This window comes from Octopus sinensis, linkage group LG22, assembly GCF_006345805.1.
Source record: "Octopus sinensis linkage group LG22, ASM634580v1, whole genome shotgun sequence".
Lineage (NCBI taxonomy): Eukaryota > Metazoa > Mollusca > Cephalopoda > Octopoda > Octopodidae > Octopus > Octopus sinensis.
In genome coordinates this window covers 8,301,048-8,313,455 of record NC_043018.1, presented here as the reverse complement: position 1 = coordinate 8,313,455, position 12,408 = coordinate 8,301,048, and the positions used below count along the sequence as shown (strand labels likewise).

General features: G+C 41.4%; 1 protein-coding gene across 3 annotated transcripts in view; it reads left to right on the top strand.

The window, feature by feature from the left end:
- Positions 1-12,408, top strand: part of LOC115223325 (acyl-CoA:lysophosphatidylglycerol acyltransferase 1-like) — a 114,946-nt gene that overhangs the window by 60,926 nt on the left and 41,612 nt on the right. For 2 of the 3 annotated variants that reach the window (XM_036512243.1, XM_029793843.2), the window contains exon 2: positions 9,685-9,771. The exons of the other annotated variant lie outside the window; for it this stretch is intronic. The gene's annotated coding sequence lies outside the window, so the exon portion shown is untranslated. The remainder of the gene's footprint in view (positions 1-9,684; positions 9,772-12,408) is intronic. 3 annotated transcript variants of the gene reach the window in all.

Sequence of the window (12,408 nt, the reverse complement as noted above, 5' to 3'; positions counted from 1 at the left end):
TGGTTGGTGTTAGGAAGGGCATCCAGCTGTAGAAACTCTGCCAAATCAAGATTGGAGTCTGGTGCAGCCATCTGGTTCGCCAGCCCTCAGTCAAAATCGTCCAACCCATGCTAGCATGGAAAGCGGACGTTAAACTACGATGATGACTTCCATGTGTCTTTCTATTCAGAATCACTAAGTGCAAGCCCACCATCATCTATCTGTACACACGTCTCACCCACATCTCAGTTCCTTCTGATACACTGTCTTGTAATCCAGAGTATCTCATGCCTTTGATGCTCACACTACAGAACATTGGCAAAGGCTCTTCCTTTGTACTCCTCCTCTTGCTGTACATATGCATGCGTGTGTGTGTGTGTGTGCATGTGTGTAAGTGAGTGTGTGTACAAAGTGAAAAATGAAATATTCAAAGGAAGATCAAGTTTATATTTCACCTTAAATCCTTCATACTAACAACCTTAATCCATGGTAGGATTTGTTTACATCCACGACTATTTAGTATTATCATCTTCACACAATCTCTACTGTATTGATCACTTTAACCACCTCCACTGCCACCACCACCATCATCATCATTAAATATATTATTTTAAATGACTTTATCAGATACTAGCAGTATTGCCCATCGTTGCTTGGGTTTGTTTTGACCCTTTAGAATTGGAATTTTTGAAAAGTAAAAATTTTGCATCTCTTTAAGTGAACATTTTTCTGGTTGAAATACACCGAAAACTGGCGACACAGTAAAAAAATCGTAAAAAATCGGGATTTTCATAGAAAAAAAGCACCTTTTTGATGTAAATAATTTTTGGTTTTAACATGGTCCAATTTAAATTTTATCTTCTACGGCATTAAGAGCAAGCCTTCTACTATCATACTCTCAATTTTGGTCAACTTGCGCCGCAGGGTCTCGGAGGAGATAGTGTTACTTGAAGGCTACCAACCATGCCACACACAGACAACTTCAGCTTTATATATATAGATGTAAATGCTGCCTCTGTAATCTTTCTTAGGGGCTGCAAGACTAGTGGAAGAAAGGAAGGGAGGGAGGGAATTTAAACTGAAGACCTCTGCTAAAGGAGACTCGATGGTAAGTGGTGCTAGGGGTTGTCGTGATGATGGTGGTGAAGGTGATTTTAAAACGGGGTGGGTGGGCAGAAGATTAAGTCTACCCCATCTCCCGCTAAACAGAAACTGTCTTTTAATCAGAGTTTCTTGTCTTCCAAAGACTGTGATTGAACTTTTACACAGATGAGACAATTCTTTCGAAGGTGCCGCACAGTGAGTTTGAAACCAGAAACCATACAGTTGCTGGTATCGTTAGGAATAAAACTTATTAACACCACTGGGCCCATTTGGATACAAACTATGTGTTTGTTATCATCATCATCATCAATATTATAATCATTATCAGCAATAATAATAGCATCATCAATGCTGTCATCATCATTATTATTAATGCTATCACCATCTTTAATATTATCATCATCGTTATCTTGATCAGTGCCATCATCATCATCATCATCATAACTATCATTATTACTTCACCATCACAATTTTCACTAATTGTCGATATCATTGTCATCACTGTTGTCAGCATCATCAGTACTTTTGTCATCATCATTGCCACCATCATCATCATCAGCATCATTATCCTTTTCATCAACATTATCATCAATTTCCTCACCCTCATATCTTTATAGTCATCGTATCTTTATAGTCATCGTTGTCGGTATCATTAGTACTTTCATTATCGTCATCATCCCTTCTGTTCACATTATCTTCATTATCATCCTTATCATCTTCATTGCCATCCTCTTTCTCCTCCTCCTCTTCCTCCTCCTCCTCATCATCATCATAGCTATGTGGTCCCAGCTGGAATCCTCAAAAGCACTGCTCCATACAGATCAGCTGACTGTGCAACATTAGTTCATTTGAGTAGATTTAGGCCAGCAGTTGGCTGACACAAACACCTGCTTTATATCTGTACAGCTTAGATGGACTTAACCACTTGATCTTCTACCACTGCTATTGGGCGTGTATTTGTGTGTGTGTGTGTGTGTGTGCGGGGGGGACGACGGTTCTCTCTCTCACTCTCTTTTTCTCATTCTTCTCTCCCCTTTCCCTCTCTTTCCCTATCTATCTATCTATCTATCTATCTATATATATATATATATATATATATATATATATGCATGTGTGGATTTTATCGGCATGTGTTTGTGTGTATATATATATACATACATATATATAGGCGGTGAGCTGGCAGAAACGTTAGCACGCCGGGCGAAATGTGTAGCCGTATTTCGTCTGTCGTTACGTTCCGAGTTCAAATTCCGCCGAGGTCGACTTTGTCTTTCATCCTTTCGGGGTCGATAAATTAAGTACCAGTTATGCACTGGGGTCGATATAATCGGCTTAATCCGCTTGTCTGTCCTTGTTTGTCCCCTCTGTGTTTAGCTCCTTGTGGGTAGTAAATAAATAAATAAATACATATATATATATATATATATATATATATATATATATATATATATGCATAGCAGATATCTACTGGAGTGTTTATTCATTTTACATCCATTTTCCTATGTTGACATTGGTCAGAGGAGTACATTGGCCGGATACTCTTCTTGTTGGCATCCTTTTACTTGTTTCACAAGTATGGAATGCAATTGTCACAAGAATTGCAGACATGGCAATACTTCTTTGATTCAGATGATTTCATGTGAAAAGTGGAAATGGCAACATACGCGCACACACACACATGCACAAACATGCATGCATACACACATACACAAATACATACACACACAAACCTGACTGGCCCCATGCTGGTGGCACGTAAAAAGCACCCACTACACTCACGGAGTGGTTGGCGTTAGGAAGGGCATCCAGCTGTAGAAACTCTGCCAGATCAAGATTGGAGCCTGGTGTGGCCATCTAGTTCGCCAGCCCTCGGTCAAAATCGTCCAACCCATGCTAGCATGGAAAGCGGACGTTAAACGATGATGATGATGATGATGATGATGGCAAACATGCACAATCACATACAGATACATACACATACAAACATGCACACACACATACTAATATGCACACACACACACAAATATATATACGTGCAAACATATGTATGTGTGTATGACATTAAACTGCATCCAGTGGTTTGGCTCCAGCTTGGGAGTTCTGAAGTTGTAGGGAGCATGGAGTTACCATTTCTCCCAGGTCTGTTCTGACTTGGAATGGTAATATCTGTCAGGAAGGCGGTGAGCTGGCAGAAACGTTAGCACGCCGGACGAAATGCTTGGTGGTATTTTGTCTGCCGCTATATTCTGAGTTCAAATTCCGCCGAGGTCAACTTTGCCTTTCATCCTTTCGGGGTCGATTAAATAAGTACCAGTTATGCACTGGAGTCGATATAATCGACTTAATCCATTTGTCTGTCCTTGTTTGTCCCCTCTGTGTTTAGCCCCTTGTGGGCAATAAAGAAATAGTTATTTCGTCTGCCGCTATATTCTGAGTTCAAATTCCGCCGAGGTCAACTTTGCCTTTCATCCTTTCAGGGTCGATTAAATAAGTACCAGTTACGCACTGGGGTCGATATAATCAACTTAATCCGTTTGTCTGTCCTTGTTTGTCCTCTCTGTGCTTAGCCCCTTGTGGGTAGTAAAGAAATAGGTAATATCTGTCAGGATCCCATCTATGGGTTAAATGGATTTCCCAGGAATAGAAGAAGCTCCTGTTACTTTTCACAAAGCCATGGGGAAGGCAGCAATTCTAGGGGTAAGATAATCTGACATAAGATTTGCAGTCAAAACAGTAGCAGTCACCTTGCAGTGCTTGTTACTGGAACCTTCTGTGGTGACCAAGAAAGTGGCAAAAGTTCTGTGTACAAGCTTTTGTGACATGACTCCAGTGATGTCCTGATGTCTTGCTATCATTTCATTTCTTGATGTGTTTTGAATTTTATAAAGTCCTATGGCAATGGATGCATGGTGAGACATCGTATCCATGCACATGTATGGATGAAAGTAAACCAGTCGATCTTGCACCAGTAAGCGGGGTCTATCCGTTGGCAGAAAGGAGCGACGAGAACATCCCTTCCAGACGGTCACCTATACCGATCAGCCACAACCCTACATACGAGCAAGCGAAGGTGGGCAAACGCGGGCATCAAAAGGCGGGCGAACGCAGCGTCTGAAAGGCGGGTGGTGTGGCGGCAGAGATTCGGGGACGCGTCAGCCATGTAGAGTCGATCTTGCACCGGCAAGTGGGGGGCTACCCATTGGCAGAAAGGAGCGACAAGAACATTCCTTCCAGACGGTCACCTATGCCGATCAACCACAACCCTACATGTGACAAGATGAGGCAATTACCATGTATGTATACAAGTCACATACACAAAGACACTGAAACACCCCAAACTGAACACAGCCAATTTCTAACAGCTAATCCATTATACAGTCTAAGTGGTAGGGAACTTCAACATGTCCATTCCAACTCCTGCCAGCATATTTATATTGGAGTCGTTAATAGTCCGGCTAGAAGCAGCTGACTGTTGCAAAAGCAAACAAACAGCAATTGATTTAGCAAACCAATTCCTCCTGTCCATTCCAGCTTGGCAAAGTAAATGGATGGGAAATTTGTGTATTTCTGTGTCTCTGTATATGTGTGTGTTTGTATTTTATATATACATGAGGGGGTGCTGAAAAGTTCCCGGCTTTGGATAAAAGGAAATACAGAACAATTTAATTGATAAATAACAACCAGCATTTACTGAAGAAAGTACTCAATACTGGGTGTTGAGACAAATTTGACAGGCAAACTCCTTTATATATATATATATATATATATATATCATCTACATCATCATTGTTGCTTTTTAAGTCCTAATTTCCATGCTAGTATGGGGTTGGATGTGACTAGTTGAGGCAAAATTTTTACGGCTGGATGCCCTTCCTGATGGCAACCCCACTTTTAATTGCCTCTTACAGTACACAGTGAAATGGTGTACTGAAAACCAGGACACACACACACACGCATGCCAACAGGCACACACACACACACACACAGAGGCACACACACACAGCGGCACACACACACACACACAGAGGCACACACACACACACACATCTCTGTGTGTATATGTTTAGATACACCCCAATGGCTGTAAGGTTAATCTGCTGGTCACATGGTTTTATGTGAGTCATTACGTTGTAACTCCTGGGGCAATATAGCTTAATTTTCCACAGCCACAGCTACTACTACCGCTGCTACCGCTGCTACTGCTGCCGCCTCTGCTTCTACAGCATTTTATGTATATTTGAGTCATTAATAGTCCAGCTAGAAGCAGCCGACTGTAGCAAAAGGAAACAAACAGCAATTGATTTAATAAATCACTTCCTCCTGTCCATGCCAGCTTGGCAAAGTGAACGGATGGGAAATTTGTGTATTTCTGTGCCTGTATGTGTATATATATATATATATATATATATGTATGTATGTGTGTGTGTTTTATATATACATGAGGGGGTGCTGAAAAGTTCCTGACTTTGAGTAAAAGAAGCTACAGGAGTATCAGTTGGCTATGATTTTGTTCAACATATTCCCCTCCCAGATACACATACTCATTGCAGTGGTTCATCAGTTTTTCTAAGCCCTGAAAAAAGAACTCAGAAGGCTGGGCCTCCAGTCAGGCCTTTCACAAAACCCTTAAAGCCAGGAACTTTTCAGGACCCCTCTCACATATCTTATTTTCTTGTGGGGCCACTGTCTTGAAGAAGCTTACTCAAATGAACCAACCCCAGTACTTCTTTATTTTTTCCCTAAGCCTGGTATTTATTCTTTTGGGTTCTTTTGCTGAACCACTAAATTATAGGGATGTAAACACACCAACACTGGTTGTCATGAGATGGTGAGGGTCAAATGCACACACACACACACACATTTCATTCAGTTTCTGTCTACCAAATCATCTGAAGCTATAGTAGAATGCACTAGCCAAAGGTGCCATGCAGTGGGACTGAACTTGGAACCATGTGGGTGGAAGCAGACAGCAACCACACTTGGGGGACTGTCTTGAATTTTTATAAATTATGTCACTCTGTATTTATTGAAGCACTAGGTCAAGCTTCTTGTTTTCTTTCTTTTCTTTTCTTTTTTTTCTGGCACAGTACCAGTTTTACACCTGTAAGCATAAGCACACACATGCAACGCACACACACACACATGCAAACAAACATACATACATATATAAACAAACACACATACATATACAAACAACACCTTTACAAACACGTATGATGGAATTGCTAACAGTTTGTAGCAAATTCAATTTGGCATCATTGACCTACAAGGTGGTATCAAAAAGTTCCCAGACTAGTTCCGAAGCATGCCAACAGATGGCAGCACTGATAGCTCTTACTGTGTGAACAGTAAGAGCTATCAGTGACCCAGTGTGCTGAGTGACATCATTGTGTTTACTTCACAAATTGTGAAATTTGTGTTTTTGTGATCATATGTATGTTGTATTCAATATGGAATTTTGCGTTAAACTTGAGAAGTCAGCTACAGACACATTGAGCATGTTTCAGGAAGTTTACGATGACAGGAAATGGGTTGTATCCAATGTTGCAAGTAGCATGGGCACTTCAAAAGCAGAACATCCCTGGAAGATGATAAGAAATCTGGAAGACATACCACAAGCATCACTCCTGGATATGTGGTATTTATTGTACATGGAGAATTTGTCCTTCAGAGCCAGACTGTCAATCAAGATTTTTACTGCAATGTTTTGAAGAATTTGCGGGAGGACATTTGGCAGAAACAACTGGATCTGTGACATGCAAAGAATTGGATTCTTTACAACAACAATTCCCTCTGTTGCTGAGCCCTCTTCACTTGTGAGTTTCTCACCAGAAACAACATGGTATCACTTCCGCACCCACCCTATTCGCCAGATTTAGTATCTGCAGACTTCCATCTCTTAGTTAGTTAGTTAGTTAGTTAATTTGGCTCAAAAGCAAATAGCAAGGCCATGTAGGGGGACATGGAGTTAAGTACAGGGTGGTGTTCATGTAAAGAGTTCAGGCCACTTGAGGTCCAGGGAGGCTTTGAACAAAGCGGTCGTCGGCATCTTCACCATCTCGTCTGGCAGCTTGTTCCACGGATCCGCAACCCGGACGGAGAAAGCTCCTCTCCTTCAATTGAGATGAAATCGTCGCAGGTAGAGCTTTTCGGAATGACCCCGCAGCCGACGCTCTGGAGCAGGAGTGAAGAACAGCTCTTTCGAGAGGTTACACTTTCCGCTTATGATGTTGTGGGCGAGAATGAGATCACCACGGCGGCGGCGTTTTTCAAGAGAATAAAGGTCGAGCGTCCTCAGCCTTTCTTCGTAGGACAAATTTTTGAGACCATGAACCATGCGGGTAGCCAGCTTCTGGACTCTTCCCCAAGATGAAACTGCATCTTAAAGGTTACAGTTTCAACACTGTTTGTTGAGATCCAGAGCAAATTGCTGAAGGTCCTCAAATCACTTTCAGAAAATGATTTTCAGGCCAGATTCCAAAAGTGGCAGGAACGCTGGGACCAGTGTATTGCTGCACAAGGTGACTATTTCGAAGGGTAAATAAGTTATTTTCTATCAAACATAACTAGTCCGAGAACCTTTTGATACCACTTCGTAAGTATACAGATGTGTGTGTGTGATGAACTTGTTGAAGATGATATATGAGAATTCAGCTTTTGCTGAATGGCCTGCACAAGTGATTTGTTTATAGGGGTCAAATGTACGTACCATACATTAGCGCGCTCCTTCCATCAATGAAGTGTTTTGCTCAAGAACACTGCGTCCCACATGGTCTTCTCACATTGGCAGTTATATTCCATTTTATTATTGTTGCCATATTGTTTGTTGTTTGTTTGTTCCTTCTGAAGCCATGCCTGGCTCATAAGGGCTGGTTTCCCGGTTTCTTGGCGTATAGGTTCCCCACCTGGACGGGATGCCGGTCTGTCACAGGTGAGCTGCAAGATGCAGGAAGAAAGAGTGAGAGAAAGTTGTGGCGAAAGAGTCAGCAGAAGTTCGCCATGACATTCTGCCAGAGCCACATGGAGCTTAGGTGTTTTCGCTCATAAACACACTCATCGCCCGGTCTGAGATTCAAACCCGCGATCCCTCGACCGCGAGTCCGCTGCTCTAACCACTAGGCCATGTGCCTCCTATTGTCATATGAAAAGTATATAAGGGTCTTCACTGCTGCAAAATAATAAAACAACTGCAAACTGGTTATTTATTATTCAGCTGTGGTGAAGATATTTATGCCAGACACGGCTATTTGGATTTGGAGATGTGAGTCCTTGTCATGTTATGGAAGCTGTTGCTTTAAATTTCAGCAGGAGAATTACTGTCAGCCATTGTCTTTGATATTTAGGATAAGGTCATTTGACAGGGATGATCACAATTGACAGCCACCAGACATACTTGTTTCTATGTCATCATCATCATCATCATCATCATTTAACGTCTGTTTTCCATGCTAGCATGGGTTGGACGGATATGTATATATATATGTATGTATATATGTATATATAGGCGTAGGAGTGGCTGTGTGGTAAGTAGCTTGCTTACGAACCACATGGCACCTTGGGCAAGTGTCTTCTACTATAGCCTTGGGCCGACCAAAGCCTTGTGAGTGGATTTGGTAGAGAGAAACTAAAAGAAGCCTGTCATATATATGTATGTGCGTATATATATATATATATATATATATATACCAAACTAAGGTTATAGAACAAACAAATGCAAGGTCATCCGCATAACATTTCATAATTCGAACATTTAATCATAGAATATACATATAAACATCCCGCAAGATGGAACGTAATTCATCTGTACAAGCATATAAGAATGATATATATATATATACATGATACATATTGCATGATATATATTATATATTTTTTATATGCTTCTTATATATATATATTTTTATATACCTATATATTTTTATATATTACTTTATATTATATTTTTACTTTCTAGGTGTTGTAATGTTTTTTAAAAAAATATATTTTTTCTGAACCGCTAAAGTATTAACTCTAAACCGTGATGAACTTTTTTCTCGCACTTTCTTATATGCTTGTACAGATGAATTACGTTCCATCTTGCGGGATGTTTATATGTATATTCTATGATTAAATGTTTGAATTATGAAATGTTATGCGGACGACCTTGCATTTGTTTGATATATTTGTCTCTTTCAATTGAGCACTTCTATAGCAGTCCTATTAAACTTTTTGTTCCTGATAAGTAACAATCACTATATTATTGATATGTATGTATGTATGTATGTGTGTGTGTGTGTGTGTGTGTGTGTGTGTGTGTGTGTGGTGTGTGTTTGTGTGTCTGTGTTTGTCCTCCCAACATCGCTTGATAACTGATGCTGGTGTGTTTATGTCACCGCAACTTAGCAGTTCGGCAAAAGAGACCGATAGAATAGGTACTAGGCTTACAAAGAATAAGTCCTGGGGTTGATTTGTTCTCGACTAAAAGGTGGTGCTCCAGCATGGCCGCAGTCAAATGACTGAAACAAGTAAAAAAAAAAGAAAAGTGTATGTTTGTTTGTTTGTTTGTTGTAACAGAGTTTGGTGTTCTCCTGGTTCAGTATTTCTTTTCCTTCCTTTCCTTAGCTGCTCAAAGTGCCGCTGCTGCTATTGCTGCTGCCGCCGCCGCTGCTCCTGCTGGACCTTTAATGTGAAATTTGTTCCCATCTGAAAGTAAGTTCTCTTGTTGTTCTTGCCATTGTTGTTTAACCCCAGGTTAGCTCCAACTGGACAGACCAGTGGTCCAAGGCATTTTATTCATGATCATCTTGTAATTTTATTCAGACATAATAGTTTATATATGTCCACATTATCAGATGTGACCTGCCAGTTTTTATGATGGTATAGCATGCTTTAAGCTGACTTGGCTGCTGTTTCTTGCAGAACAAGCAACTACAAGAAAGTTTCCTTTGTTGGCTTACACGAGTGGAGATCAAAGGCTTTCCAGTCATGACAATCATATATAGTCTTTCAGTAACTACATTAATACTAGCCATGTGATGACAGTCAAGGCTGATCTGAAACCCAACCTAGGCCCCCATGTCTACGGCGTTCGCTGCTGGAATAAGGAGTGGTTGGAGATCACGCAGTCGTTAGCCTCAAATCGCCAGGCCTGGTTGGCGTTTCTGAGAGATGCAGCATTGAGGATGAATGAAGGCAGCTCAACCCACCCCGGGTGTATGCTGTCAAGTCAAGTCATGTGTTCTTTATTGTGGTTGTCTTTTGAAGACAGTAGGATCTGATTTGATGGAGATTTGGCTGCTGTTTCTTGTAGGTTGAGCAATCAACCAGAGACTTCCTTGTTGGGTCAAATAAGTAGAAGTGAACAAAGTACCAAAACTGGAAAATCAGTTCATTTTTTTGTTATTATTTACCGATTCTAATCATTTGACTGCTGCATCCTGGGATTGCAGCATCTTGGAGTAATGCTTTCAAGACTTTTAGTGAGTTAGCATCATCAGCCTTACTGGCACTCGAGCCCGTGCTGGTAGGGTGTTAAGAGCACCATCCTAGCGTGATTGTTCCCAGAGCAGCTATCTGGCCTCTGTGCTGGTGGCACGTAAAAGACACCATTTGAGCGTGATCATTACCAGCATCACCTTACTAGCACCTGTGCCGGTGGCATGTGTAAAAGATTCGAGCAAGGTCATTGCCATTACCGCCTGACTGGCCCCGTGCTGGTGGCATGTAAAAGCACCCACTACACTCTCAGAGTGGTTGGCGTTAGGAAGGGCATCCAGCTGTAGAAACTCTGCCAGATCAAGATTGAAGCCTGGTGCAGCCATCTGGTTTGCCAGTCCTCAGTCAAATCGTCCAACCCATGGAAAGCGGATGTTAAACGATGATGATGATGATGATGATGATCAGTGTTGTCATCATTTAACATCCATTTTTCCATGCTGGCATGGGTTGGAGGTATGACAAGAACCAGCAATATCTGCTTTTGCATGGTTCCTATGACTGGATGCTCTTCTTAATACCACCCATTTTACAGAGTGTGCTCTGGTCTGTTCTTTACTGTGCTATTTTACATGGCACCAGCATGAGTGAGGTTACCAAGTAACTTGCAAAACAAGCTTCCTCAACTAAGTCAAGGGTGTAGTATTGAAGGAAATGACTTTATTCCTGGTGTTGAGAGATTAAAGTATAAAAGAGGCACAGAAACAGGTGTCTTGCTGTAGGAGCAGATACATGGCTACCTCAGTTGGAAAAGAGAGAAGATGGTGATGAAGATGTGTTAGAGTGGCTGTGTGGTAAGTAGCTTGCTTACCAACCACATGGCTGCGGGTTCATTCCCACTGCATTGCACCTTGGGCAAGTGTCTTCTACTATAGCCTCGGGCCAACCAAAGCCTTGTGAGTAGTTTTGGTAGGCGGAAACTAAAAGAAGCCCGTCGTATATATGTATGTGTGTGTATATGTTTGTGTGTCTGTGTTTGTCTCCCCCAACATTGCTTGACCACCGATGGTGGTGTGTTTGCGTACCCGTAACTTAGTGGTTCGGCAAAAGGGACCAATAGAATAAGTACTAGGCTTACAAAGAATAAGTCCTGGGGTCGGTTTGCTCGACTAAAGGCAGTGCTCCAGCATGGCCACAGTCAAATGACTGAAACAAGTGAAAGTAAAAGAGAAAAGATGAGTGTTACACAAAATTGGACTGGGTGGGCAGGAATGGAAGTTTGCAAGAGTTATTCTGTTAAATGACTAAACTACCCCTATGATATAAAGCGTTGTAACTTGATGAAATTTATGCACCCTTATATGGTGCAGGCATGGCTGTGTGATAAGAAGTTTGCTTTCCAATTCCAAGGTTTCACGTTCAGTCCCACTGCATGGCACCTTAAGCAAGTGTCTTTTTTGTAGTCCAGGTCAATCACTGCCTTATGAGTGAATTTGGTAGATGGAAACTGAAAGAAGCCCTTCCTCTGTGTGTGCATATGTGTGTGTATTACTGTTTCCTTGCCTTAACATCATCTGATAGCTGTAAACGAGTGTCACGGTCATGTAAGCAGTGTCCTTCATTTCCATTTTTCCCAGAAAACATGTCTGGTCATGGAGAAATATTACCTGACTTGGAAACAGGTGAGGGTTGGCAATCGAAAGGGCACTCAGCCATAGAAACCTCAACAAATTCCATTTGACCAATGCAAGCAAGGAAAAGTGGATGTCAAACAACAATAATAATGATGGTATATGCAAACCTAAACACACATACATGCACAGGAGATAATTGATTAGAAGTCATTAAGGTGTTGAATAGAATGAGTGTCAATTATTCTGGCTTTTTGCACACTGAATTCAAATCCTGTTG